General features: G+C 37.2%; 1 long non-coding RNA gene across 1 annotated transcript; it reads right to left on the bottom strand.

Moving 5' to 3' along the window:
• Positions 1-413: 413 nt before the first annotated feature.
• LOC131218284 (uncharacterized) lies at positions 414-2,523 on the bottom strand. The gene is made up of 4 exons (XR_009157606.1): positions 2,435-2,523; positions 838-1,881; positions 610-702; positions 414-515 (listed from the first exon to the last, which is right to left on the bottom strand). It is a non-coding gene; the product is annotated as an uncharacterized LOC131218284 (long non-coding RNA).
• Positions 2,524-13,932: the final 11,409 nt, after the last annotated feature.

Genomic DNA, 13,932 nt, shown 5'->3' on the forward strand with positions numbered 1-13,932 from the left:
GAAGTTGAATGGACTTTAGTTCCTGTATACAATCCAGTTAGCTCAATGAATCCCTCAATATCGCTAGCTGGAAAAAATCAAAGTTACCTCCAACATAATAACTAACAATAGAAATAATTGGCACCATAGTTCAACATCATATTTGTTGTAATTCTTGGGATGGGCATCATTTCTGGCACACAATCATATCAAAGGAAAGACAAAATGTGAAAATCAATTTGCATGTATAAAAATGGAGCGAATAAAGGAAACACTTACCATTTCAACTTTCACTTCCTGTATACTAGCTGCCAACCTGAGTGTCCTAAAGAAAAATAAGGAAGACCATCAGTATCATCATTTAAGCCTTATCCCAACTAATTGGGGCCAGCTACATGAATCCTTTTTCCATCATCTCACTCTATCAAGGGAAAATCAGAAAGACCATTTAGGAAATTTTCCAAGCACAAACGCCCTAAATTTCATTTTCCTAGAAACTACACCACTACAATTCTTGCAAGTCACCCCATCTTTATCTGGATTATCTGGAAAATGGTGGAGAATGATCAAGAAAGCACCACAAGGTTGATATTGCAACATTGAAACAATATATGAAGGAGGAATAAATACTCTTGTATATGAGCTGGAGGATGGTAGTAGCGACATGTTCTTCCTCGGAAACACTGATTCCGAAGTGAATCGGCGCATGCTATGACTTTGTTCCTACAAACATGGTTGAATGGTTCAAAAGGTCCATAAATTAGCAACCTTATTAAATACTACAGTAACATATCAAGCAAAGGGATCTCCAATATGAGAACATAACAGTGAGATCTTTGTAGAAATATAACACAAAACCTTCACTTAAATTGTCTCCGATCATTGTGTTTTCAAAGCAGGAATCAAGCAAATCCAAGTTCCTTTAGGCTGTGTTCGGATGCCAAAGTGAATTGAACTGTGAACAAGCAGTTTAATCAAACGTATATCAGATCATCTCCACATATGGGGCCCATGGTATCCATGCTACATGAGCAATGCAATGTAGGTCATGTGAAATGGACCCAAAGAAGAAATATGAAAGAAAGCCATTCTACCTATCAACTAAAGAAGTCCTAAGCAAACTACACATCACTCGAATGTAGGGATGTAAACGGGCTGCACAACTAGTTTTATGGGAATAGAATTAAAAAAAAAGGAATCTAACTAGAGACAGAAGCTAACTAAATGTTCAAAACAAAAATAAAAACAATCCATGCACACACATATACAGATTAAATCGGTCAAGTATTTCTTTCTCCAAACTTTCAAAATGAATTAAATGGATTTATTAATTGCTATATTAACAAAGCTGGGAAGACTAGCTGCTCCAATTCAATGTCTATATGAAACAAAAGCCGAATAATTAAAATTCACAAACTACAAAGTAAAATAACACTGTGGTCCAATAGAATTATACCTGTCTCTGAATATAAGGAAGGTTTATTTCACAGAAGTGGTCCAATAGATCATATGCAACTAGGATGCTCTGGTCCTTAAAAGAGCCGCTCTACCTGCAGAGAATGGAGGGTTCAGTGTGCTTTACAAGACAACAGTAAAGGTTTATATGGTAAAGAGATTTTAAAGATAGAGATGAAGAAATAATCAAGTTATAAATAAATAAATAATGAAATAGATGAAAAAACAGAGAGAAAAAAAATGCCCTGAGCAGATCAAAAGGTCATATACTACATGGAAAGTGATAGAAAAATTAATTATTATAAAAAACAAAACATATAGAAAACATCCATTGCCAATCCTTCTAGATGCCTAAAGCCAAGAACACGAACTCAAACATGACTCCCTTTCCTGAACTTTTTATCCAGCTTGTAGACTTCCTTATTAGCCACATCAAATATCTGTGACCTACAAAAGAAGAATCTTTACATTTTCAACCTGGGTTGCAACAACAACAACACCAGAAGGATCTTTAAATATGACCCAATCACAAAAAAAAAAAAAAAAAGAAGGCAACGCCTTCATCAGTAAATTCAGAAAAGCTAGAGAGGAAATAAATCAAAATTAATTCATGATTTAGTATCTAAATTTACGTTTACAGGTGCATTTGGATGCTCAAATGAATTGATCTGCAATAACTCAATCCAGCGGAGTGTCCATCTAGTTGGCCATCTCCATAGATGGTTAGCTTGTTTAAAAAATTGACTGCACGAGCAATCCTAGTCATTAGGGCATTGTGTTGAGTGCTACTCATAAGCACTTCCTAGCCATATGCATTGACAAATCCACCCTAAAATCCCCAAATTTCTATTTTGGACAATCCACCCTAAAATCCCCAAATTCCTATTTTCGACAAACCACCCTAAAATCCCCAAATTCCTATTCTAAACAATCCACCCTAAAATCCCTAAATCGGCATTGAGATTGAGAGAGATTGAGAGAGAGAGAGAGTGAGAAAAACCTCAACCGAGCTTCAGAGAGAGAGAGAGAGGGCGTGCATGGGTAGGGCTTCGACAACAAGAGCGTGGGTGGAGAGAGAGAGAGAGAGAGAGAGGGGGGGGGGTGGGGGGGTGGGAAGAGAAATCGAGAGAGAGAGAGAAGAGAGAGAGGAGGGAGAGATCCAGAGAGAGAGAGAGAGAGAGGGATATGGAGAGACTGGAGTAGGTACGAGAGAGATGGAGGAGAGGAGAGAAGTTAGGGCATTTCAACTTTAGGAATGCTCACCAGCGCACGTGCGAATCTTTGTACATGTGTCATGGGCGTCTAATCCGAACGGTCCATGTGATGTGGCATCCCATGAAACTTGTATGGACCAACTTTCACCCTGATCTAATACTCTAGTGAACCATAGGCAAGAGAGATGCAAATCAAGGGAGGAAACAGTTTTTTTTTCCATGGCCCACAAAAGTTTTAGATCAAAGTAAAGGTTGGGCCCTGGGGATTTCATCAGATGCTGCATCTTGTGGACCGTTCAGATTTTGGACTTATGTCACATATGATGAGTCATCAAAAAGTTCACATGAGTTCGGTGCGAACTGTGTGCAGCAGAGCATTTGCGTAGAAATCGGATTGCGTACTGAGTTACTCAGTACGCTCTTCTCGTACTGAGTAAACTAAGTTGGGCCCACCTGGAATGTATGTAGTCTATCCACGGCATCCATTCATTTTTCCATCTATTTTAATGGGTTGATCCAAAAATAGAAGCATATCCAAAGATCTTACCATAGAAAACAGCGGGGCTAATGATTTCCACCGTTGAAACTTTTCTAGGCCCCACAGTAATGCTTATTTGTCATCCAAACGTTTCATAAGATCTTACAGACATGGACGAAGGGAAAAAAACAAATATAATCTTGATACAAAACTTCAGTGGCCCCCAAGAAGTTTTCAACAGTAGACGTTCAATTCAACCTTTTCCTGTGGTGTGATCCATTTGAACATTGCATATGCTTCAATTTTGGTCTCAAGAGCTAAAATTATCTATTAAAATGGATGGATGGAGTGGATTAAATACATAAATCATGGTGGATTTCACAGAGTTTACTCAGTACCCTAAGCGCAGTGAGTTACTCACTACGCAATCCTCTTCCGCCTCTAAGTATGCATAGCGTACTGAGTAAACTTTGTGGGGTCCACCGTGTATGCTTGGGGTTTATCCACTCCATTCATCTATTTTATCGCATAATTTTAGAGCATGAGCCAGAATATGAAGCTGATCCAAAGTTCGAGTGGACCCCACCACAGAAAACAGTGGGGATTAAGCGCCTACTATTAAAAACTTCTTTGGGCCGTGGAAGTTTTTGATCACTATCCCACTCTTTTCTATGGTGGGTTCCACTTAAAATTTGGATCTGCCCCATTAGTCAGATGTACCATTCCATGGTGGGCAATGGGCTTAAAAATAAAGTCAATCCAAGACTTGGTTGGGCCACACCACATACTATAGTTGAGAGGGGTTACCCTCCCATTAAAACATTCATAATCATATATTGGGCCCACCTAGATGTGATTCACAGATCCAGGCAATTCATTATGTGTGTCCTACTTAGATGAGGGGTCAGACCAAGTTTCAGCTACATACAAAACTCATGTGGGCCCCAGCAAGTGCATTTATATGTTTTAGGATGTCTTCACATAGTTTTAGATGATATAGCCCACTTGAGTTTCACATACGTCTGATTTTTGGGATATCCCATGATCTTAAGAGGACACATCAAATGCACAGTATTGATGTTCTACACACATCATGATGGGGCCCACTATGATGTTTATTTTAGATATGAACAAGTCATAAGTTAACGAATACACAATCGAAGGAAAACACATATAAAACTTAAGTAGTCCATAAGAAATTTATAATGGTAGGTGTTCAATTTAGAAATTTGATCCATTCACTCTATTATACTAATCAAGAGATTGACTAGTTACTCGCCTCGATCAGGCTTTAGACGTGAAAGATATTAGGCGAAATATATTAGGCAGACAAGATTGATCAACAATATGATGGGCCATATCTTGCGATCCAACATCAAATTTTAGTGAAATGTAATCTAAACATCTGAAGTTATATCTACTCTTTAATTTGGACCGATTAGATTGTCCAAAATCAATTTAAATCTAACAAACTGATCATGCCCATTTAGAGAGTGTTTTAGATTGATCTAATTCATTTAAGATTATATTGAGCCGATTTTCATTCTCTATCCTAATTAGCACATTTTGAACATACCTGACCGTTCAGATCAACCTTAGGATGGCCTGATCATAGAATCTATCAATCTCATCATTACAAGTTATTGTTGCAATTACACTTCATTATACTTGTGCTATCATTTTTTTAGAAGTGAATGTTTCTATAAACGGTCAGAGGTTTAATTAGTGGATGTCCCTGGTAATTTAGTTAAAAAATCTTACTTTTTCACATATAAATATTAATTTCTTTTTAAAAATCTCATTGCTTTTCAAAATGTCCATTTTTTATCTTAACTTTTTTTCCAAAACTTTTAACAAAATCTTATTTTTGTTATCAAAATTTTCAAATTTTTTGTTTCAAAGTACAAATTTTGAATTTTTATTTTCAAAATCTCAAAATTTCCCAAAATCTAATTCTTTTTATCAAACTTTACAATTTATTCAAATTCTCAAAAATTTCAAGATGCCATTTTTTTTTTGTCAAAAGCAACATTTTGTTTTCAACTTTTCAATTTTCTTTTTCAAAATGATAATTTTTTGAAAAAATCTCAGCGCTTTTTTTTTTAATCACTTTTTTTAAATATGTCAATATTTCTTGAACATTTTTATTTTTATTTTTCAAATTCATAATTTTTTTCAACTTTTCCATTTTCCTTTTCAAAATGTCAGTTTTTTGTCAAAATCTCGATTTTTTAATCTCATTTTTTATCTTCAAAATTTCTATTCTTTCGAGCTTCTCCATTTTCCTTTTAAAAATATATTTTTTGAAACTCCTCAAAATGTTTTTTTTCAAAACACAATTTCAATTTCTTTTTTCAAAGTTGTCAAAATTTTCACATTTTTTTTTTAATCTTTTCAATTTTTTTTTCAAAATATCATTTTTTTTTACCAAAATTATTCAATTTTCTTAATTATTTTTTCAAAATCTTGATTTTTATTAAATCACAGTTTTTTTCAAAATCTCAATTTCTCTCAAACATTGTTAATTGTTGTTTTTTTTTTTTTTCCTCAATGAATGTTTTCAGAATCATAATTTTTTTAAACCTCACAATTTTCATTAATTTTCAATATGTCAATTATCTATCAAAATATCGATTCATTTTAATCATAATTTTTTTCGATGTTGCAAAGCATTTAAATATCAATTTTAAAGCAAAGTAAAATAAAATAATAGTTTCCACTATATATATATATATAAACGATGCATTCAATTAATTGATACAAAAATAATCTTAGATACAAATAAATACACTTAAGGCCCTGAAATTCAATTAAAAACACTTTTTAAACTACAATAAAGAAATTTACCACCATATTCTATTATTAAAAAAAAAAAAAGGTGCAAATTATCAACTTTATTCAATATTCTTTTTTTTTCCCAAAAAATAGATTTTTATTAAATCACGTTTTTTTTTTTTTTCAAAATCTCAATTTTTCTCATTGTTAAAATTTTTAAACTTCTCAATATTCTTTTTCATGTGATGTTACAAATCATTTAACTACTAGTTTTAATTTTTTTTAAAAAAAATTAATAATAATTTCCACTCATTTGATATAAAAACAAAATAAAAAATTCTTTGCATTCAATCAATTGTTAAAAAATAAAAATAAAAATCTTAGATACAAATATGTACAATTAAACCACTGAAATTCTATTAAAAAACAATTCTTAGACTAGAAAAAAAAATAAAAATTTCCACCATATTCTAAAAAAAAAAAGAAAAAAAATAAATGTTTTAGGAAAAAGTCCTTTTACAACAGATCGGGATCTGTCACAAAAGCAACTAAAAAACGTCGTGAATTGCTATTTTGGGTGGGAATTTGCAACTGATCATATTTCGTCACAAAATCAAAATTTGTGACGGATTTAGTCCGTCGCCATTTTACGACAGACCAGAATCCATCGTGTATATGTCGTAAATCAGATTTTAGCAACAGATTGTCTGTCGCTAAATTCCGCACCATTTTAACGGATAACGGCGTTGGCAACGGACTTTTTCTGTTAGCAACGAATTAAATCCGTCGTTAAACCAAGCGATTTTTGCGACGGACGAATCCGTCGCAAAATCGCAATTTTTGCGTAGTATACCTTACGCACATACTTACACCACCCTTTAAGCTTTCTGTAAGCTTATACCTAATAGATGCTTGTAGGTGACGTTAGCTCGCAGCAGCGTTTAGCTTGGAGCGTGCAGCTATCTTCTAGAGCTTCGATTTTTCGATATATGTATTTCCCTTTCAGCACTGCATTTTACTATTTATATTAGTGAATATGTGGTGATGATGTTTCCTTTGTGATTTAGGTAAACTTGTGGTTATGCTTCTTATGAGATAAATCTACATTAAAAAATCCTCGTAGGATCCCAGGATCGGAATATGGTATATGGGCGTTGGGAGCTGAGAATGGGGTACTACGGAGGTTGTCGGCACCGGATTCGGCGATCGAGAATTTTATGAGCTCGGTTTCCTAGTTTGGGGCATGACACAAGTGGTTACCCAAAAACTAATACAAACCAATGTCATAACTTATTACAAAACATACAATACAAATTAAAATGAAATGAAATTAGGAAAGAGTTGCAAGGTCATTTGACTCATATTCCACATGAACACCAGTATGTGCATCATCTGTGTTTCATGCATACTGAATGTGGTTCGATAGCATCAATGGCTATCGCAGTGAGGTATACCCCTCAAGATTTATCGTATCATTAAGATAATTAAGCATAGTTAACAAAGACAATGTATAACAAATATTACACAATAATTATCATCGAAATCAGATAAGGTTCATCAGATACACATTCATTAAATAAATTTCACCAAGATGATCTTGTTTAAATGCGTGGATGCATGCACATGCTCATAGACCTAGGGATGCACATCCAGCTAGTAAAAATAAAGGGTCGCCCAAGGAGAATTAGCCACTCGGAAAAGTACACAAAGGTACGCCCAAGGAGAACTCGCCACCCGGAAAAGACCATAGATATATAGATCGCCCAAGGGGAATTAGTCACCCGAAAAAGTACACAAAGGTATACCTAAGGAGAACTAGCCACTCGAAAAAGACCATAAATATATATATGCCCAAGGAGAATTAGTCACCTGAAAAAGTACATAAAGGTACGCCCAAAGAGAACTAATCATCCGGAAAAGACCATACATATATAGATCACCTAAGGAGAATTAATCACCCGGAAAAGTACACAAAGGTACACCCAAGGAGAACTAACCACCTGAAAAAGACCATATATATATAGATCGCCTAAGGACAATTAGTCACCCGAAAAAGTACACAAAGGTACGCACAAGGAGAACTAACTACCCGGAAAAGATTGCATGCCATGAAAATGCGTGATTAGCCCAAACGTTATTATTTCAATTTCAAACAATTAATTTTGGAAAGCTCAAAGGTTACTATGGGGGGTTGGTCACCCAACATAGGCCGACAGCTTAGGTATAGTGTCTCATTCCACCATCCGTGGCTCATGAGACTAATAAATATAATGTTTTAAGGGTAACCCCTTCAACTAGTAGCCAATTGTAGTCTAACAAGTGGAACTTACCATCGCAAGGTTGTATAAAACAATCCATTAAAGCTTCGTGGGCAATTATTCCATAAAAGCCGCAATGGCCAAATATTTCACCTAAGGGTGTGATAAAAAGGGATTATTCCCCAAAAGCCATGTAGGCATAAATGATACATAAGGTGATAAGTCCACGACAAGGAAATTCCATTTAATCTATTTGGCAGAAAGGCCACTAGTTTAAGGACTTCCACAAACACCATAAAGTAATCGTAAGTGGCAAAACAAGCCAAGCACATTGTCAAGTAATTACACATGTAAAGAGGAATATTTAAGACCTATTGCATGTTTACATTTGAATATAAATCTAACAATCAGTCATTATAAGGAATTACTAAATAAAAACTAGCATTTATCATTAATTTCACTAAGTATTATTTTAGGCAAGAGATAAAATAAACGAGCTATACTAAATATTAAGATGTAGAAAAGCTTGAAGGGTGATCCTCACCTTTCCAGAGTTGAATTTGCTTCCTATGTTGTTGGAATCGTTTGCACATTTCCATGAACCCAATTCCAACCACACTTTAAACCATTTGATCAGTTAGATCGCAACACCAATTATTATGATCAATCCTAAAGATTAGATGTATTTATGACTTAGAGAAAGTGATTCGAATTCCAATATAAGAATAATATAGTTAAATGAATTTTATATTGAAATTTAAGCTAAAACTCTAAAATCAACTTACTTAGATGAGTCATAGTACGACTCGATGTTGAATCAAACCCAATCGAACTCTTCAACCTGACCTTGACTCGCCTCAACCTGGATTCAATCCGAGCTCGACTGAATGGACATAAGGTAGTGTTACGAAAATTTGACATTTACACAGGTAATCAATAATTCGAATAGATTTAACTAACACTGATAAAATGCCTATAGAGAGTCAACTCACCTGGTTGTGCAACTTAAACCGATTTGACTCAACTCTTCATCGAGTCAAACCAATACCTAATCATCAAAATCTGGTTAAAGTTCAAGTCTCAAATGTCCCATGCAGATAGTCATAGCTAAACAACTAGTTGGACTGTATGCCTAACTCAACATCTAAATGAGTTGGCTCACTACTTCTCACTAGTCAGCGAGTCAGACTCTGTTAACTGACTCAACAGCCACCTCCTCCTCTTTGATCTTCTTGTTCTTTAGCTTCTCTTCTCTTTTCTTTCTACTCCCTCTCTCTCTTTCCACCTGCTGGAATTCTAATTGGGCATAGACCTAAGCCCAACACAACTCAGATCCATCCCTTGGCTCAACAACGAGTCAATCATGGCTGGCCGACTCATCCCAAATGCAACCGGGAGTGCAATACCACCCCATATCGTCACTCACTCCCTTCCTTCTCCTTCTTCTCTCTGGATAGGGGAGGAACCCTAACTCGAACCGTAACTTGACCAAGCGCCACAACTCGATGTGGTAATGCGCTGACAGTAAGGAAACAAATGGCATTCTCCCACTCTCTTCTCTATCTTCTGATCTTCTTTCTCTCTTTCTTCCTTCTGCTTCACTCTTTCTCTTGCTCTATTAGGGAGACCAGAAGTAGTGCTGGACTCAGCCTGGGCTCACAGTAACTCGAATCGAGTCAACTAATCTTGGTGCAGCGGCGTGAAACTCGCTCCCCTCTATTTTCAAATTTTCTTTCTCCTTTTGGAATGACTGCTCTAAAAGAGACTTTATAGACTCTCCCAAAATACCTAGAAGGATTGGCTCTTAATCAACCGATTAGTTACAGGATTCAACCACTAATCTCAATAAACAAGAGAGGTTGCTGTTGATCTCTCCAAAAATCGTTCACATGGCTGTGATCAAACGGTGTGGATGAACTTCTAGGACTATGGGCTACCAGATGGATAGCTTAGATCAAACAAAGAGGCCCACTACAAGATGATGGGTTCTTCATCTAAACGAGGAAGATGATGGCTCCGATCATGGTGGTTTTTGATCCATGGCCCCATCCTCTTATCCATAGCTTTTGGATGGATTGGATGGGTCCCCTAATCACTGTGGGACCCACCAATGGATAGCTAGTAGTGTTTTTTTCCCTAATGGGTATGAGTGCAACATGTGGTGGCAGCTCTTTCTAAGCGATGGAAGCCCTAAAAGCGGAAGGAACGAAAAGTTGAGATTGTTTCCTTCTAACGGCTGAGAATGTAGGAGGCTAGCGTTGCCAACCTGGCAAACAAAAGAAGAAATGGAGCTTTCCATTTTTGGACAAACGACCGCACATAACCGTTTGGTGCTAGTGATCATGTATATGCACACATGCTTCCACGTGTGGGAGAAGTTGGATTTTGGTCAGATCGACCCTCCGAACCAGATTAACGGTTCAGATCTCTAACATAGATCACATGATGGGCCATAACAGTGTAGGCATTGTCATTGATCTTTTAGATGATTAGTACCGGACCAATCTTCTTATTTTTCAACTTGTACGTTCCAGTTGGAAATCTTTCTTTGTACAAATGGACCATAACCTGGTTGTCCATCTCGAACACTTTTTGTCGCCAATGCTTGTTTGCTTCTCCTTGTACTTTTCATTCGAGGCATGTAGCTTAGTCCGTACCTCCGCATGAATGCCCATGATCATGTTTGTCATATGTTCTATTACAATGCTCGTGCCTGGAAGCTTGGGCAGAGGGACCAAATCAAGTGTGTGGCGAGGTACTCATCCGTAAATAACTTGGAACAAGAATTTTCCTATTGAGCGGTTCACCATATTGTTGAATGCAAACTCCACATAAGACAAGGTCAAATCCTACTACTTCAGTTTTTCTCCTTAAATACATTGAAGGAAGTTTCCCAACATGCGATTCACAACCTCGGATTGCCCGTCAGTCTGTGGGTGGTAGGCGCCGCTGAAATGAAGTCATGTATTGAATCAAGTCCACAAAGTTCACCAAAAGTGGCTAATGAACTTCGTGTCACGATTAGTAGTAATAATCTTGGGAACCCCGTATACCCGCACAACTTCTCTGAAGAATAGATTCGTCATGTGTATTGCATCGAGAGTCTTCTTACATGGAATAAAGTGTGCCATCTTGGAGAACCGATCTACTACCACGAACACCGAATCCATGTCGTATTGTGTTCTTAGGAGACTAAGCATGAAGTCTATAGATAAATCCTCCCAAGAGTAGTCAGGCATGGGTAACGGGGTGTAGAGGCCCGTATTATGAGAATGCCCATTGGAGGTCTGACAAATATAATAATGTTGGACTACCTTTCCCACATCACGTACCACTTGCAGGTAGTAATACTACTCTTCCACAAGAACTCGTGTCTTGTCTCGCCCAAGGTGTCCACTAAGACTACCTTCATGTAGCTCTTGGATTATCTGTTCCCTTAATGAACTTTTGGGGATGCACAGTTGATTCCCTTGAAAAGGAACCTGTCTTGCATATTTATGTCATCGGGGTGACCTTGTTGACATCTAACCCATGTGTCCTTGACGTCGTTGTCATCGGTATGTATGTCCTTGAGGCGCTCAAACCCGACAACGTCATTGCTCATAGTGACTAACAAAGTTACATGGTGACTCAGCGCATCGACTACTTTATTCCGTTGCCCAGACTTATGTTTTAATACAAACGTGAATTCTTACAAAAACAAGATCCATCTAGCATGCACACGATTAATGTTAGCTTCGCTATTAATGAATTTTAGAACTTAATGGTCCATGTAAAGTATGAATTTCCTTTGAATCAAACAATGTCACTAGTGTCATAGTGCCTAGACCACTGCATACAACTCGATTTCATATGTAGACCACTTCTTACGTGCATCGGTAAGTTTATCACTGTAGAAGGCTATCAACCTACGTTCTTGAGACAAAACTCCCCCAATCCTGACATATGAGGTATCACATTCGAATTCAAATAGTGTGTCGAAGTTGGGAAGTATAAGAACCAGGGTTGTAGATAACCTGCACTTAATTTCGGCAAAGCTCTTGTCGGCTTCATCAGTCCACTAAAACTGTCCTTTTTTCATGTAATTTGTGATTGGTGACATAACGGTACTGAAATTTTTCACGAACCGACGATAGATGTCCCTAGTCCATGAAAACTTCGCACTTCGTGAATATTTGTGGGAACCGGCCATTCTCTGATTGCCTTCACCTTCTCCTCATCCACTCGATTGCTCGTGGATGTTATGACAAAACCTAGAAATAATAGGCTATCAGTCATGAAGCTGCACTTTTTAAAATTGAGATACAATTTGTTTTCAGTGAGCACTTGAAGGACCTTCTTGAGGTGTTCCATATGGGTGGTTTCATCTTAACTTTATATCAAAATATCATCGAAATAAACCACAATGAACCACCTAATAAAAGGTTTCAGAACTTGGTTCATCAATCTCATGAATGTGTTAGGCGCATTTGAAAGACCGAAGGGTATGACTATCTATTCATACAATCATTTCTTGGTCTTAAAGGCCATTTTCCACTCATCACCCGGCCATATTCAAATCTAATGGTAGCCGTTCCTCAGATCCAACTTAGAGAAAAATTTTACACCTTCAAGCATGCCCAACATATCGTCTAGCCGTGGTATGGGAAACTTGTATTTTATCATGATTTTGTTGGTGGCTCGGTTGTTGACACACATATGCTAACTTCCATCTTTCTTAGGAGTTAATAGAGTAGGCACGATGCATGGGCTCATACTTTCTCGTATGAGACCCTTACGGATTAGTTCCTCCACTTGCCTTTGTAGAATTTCGTACTCTTTCGGACTCATCTGATAGTGAGGATGATTTGGTAAGCTAAACCCAGGGACAAGGTCGATATCATGTTGGATATCTCACATGGGCGGTAATCTATTAGGAAGGTTATTAAGCCAAATTTCTTTAAACTCATATAGTAAGGGTTTTAGTTCATCAAGAATTTTAATCGGATCGAGTTCTTTCCCTTTCATAATTAATGCATAGGCTTGTTATGTTTCTTTGGATTCCTCCACGAAGTCCCATATGGTTAAGAGAAAACAACCCTCTACTTTGAAGTTTCAGGTGGTCCCTCTGGATCCATAGGGGCCAATATGGTCTTCTGGCCGTCCTTGACGAAGATATATATATTATCTTGCCCTTTATGAGTGGCATCACGGTCAGATTGCCAGGGTCGATCAAGTAGTATGTGACATGCTTCCATGTCAACCACATCGCATACTACTTCATCCTTATAATGTTTGCCAATTGAAAAGGATATGGGGCACCGTTCAGTTACCTTTGTTTCGTTGATCTTCTTGATCCAACCAATTGTATATGGGGAGGGATGTCGCTCTATTTTTAATTATAATTTTTTTACCATCACCCTGGAGACGATATTCTCATTGCTTCTGCTATCGATGATCACATCACAGACTTTTCGATTCACCATACACCTAGTTCGGAAGATGTTATGCCATTGCGGGTATACTTCTTTTCTTGACACATACAATAGTTACCTCATAATGAGTGAGTCGTCATGATCCTGCTAAACCCAACTTGACTCATCTGCCTCGTCTTCTGTGGCGTGCTTTGGTTCCTCGATACCTTGATCATCGTCGGTGTTTTCAACACTACCATCATTGATGGTGAGGTTTGCCACTTGTCGTTGGGGACAAGTATTGGACAGGTGACTCGGTTGACCACAACGAAAGCAATGATCTCCCCTTGGCCGAGCATAGAGGTTCGGGATCCTACTTG

The sequence above is a fragment of the Magnolia sinica genome, chromosome 11, assembly GCF_029962835.1.
Source record: "Magnolia sinica isolate HGM2019 chromosome 11, MsV1, whole genome shotgun sequence".
NCBI classification, from domain to species: Eukaryota; Viridiplantae; Streptophyta; class Magnoliopsida; order Magnoliales; family Magnoliaceae; genus Magnolia; species Magnolia sinica.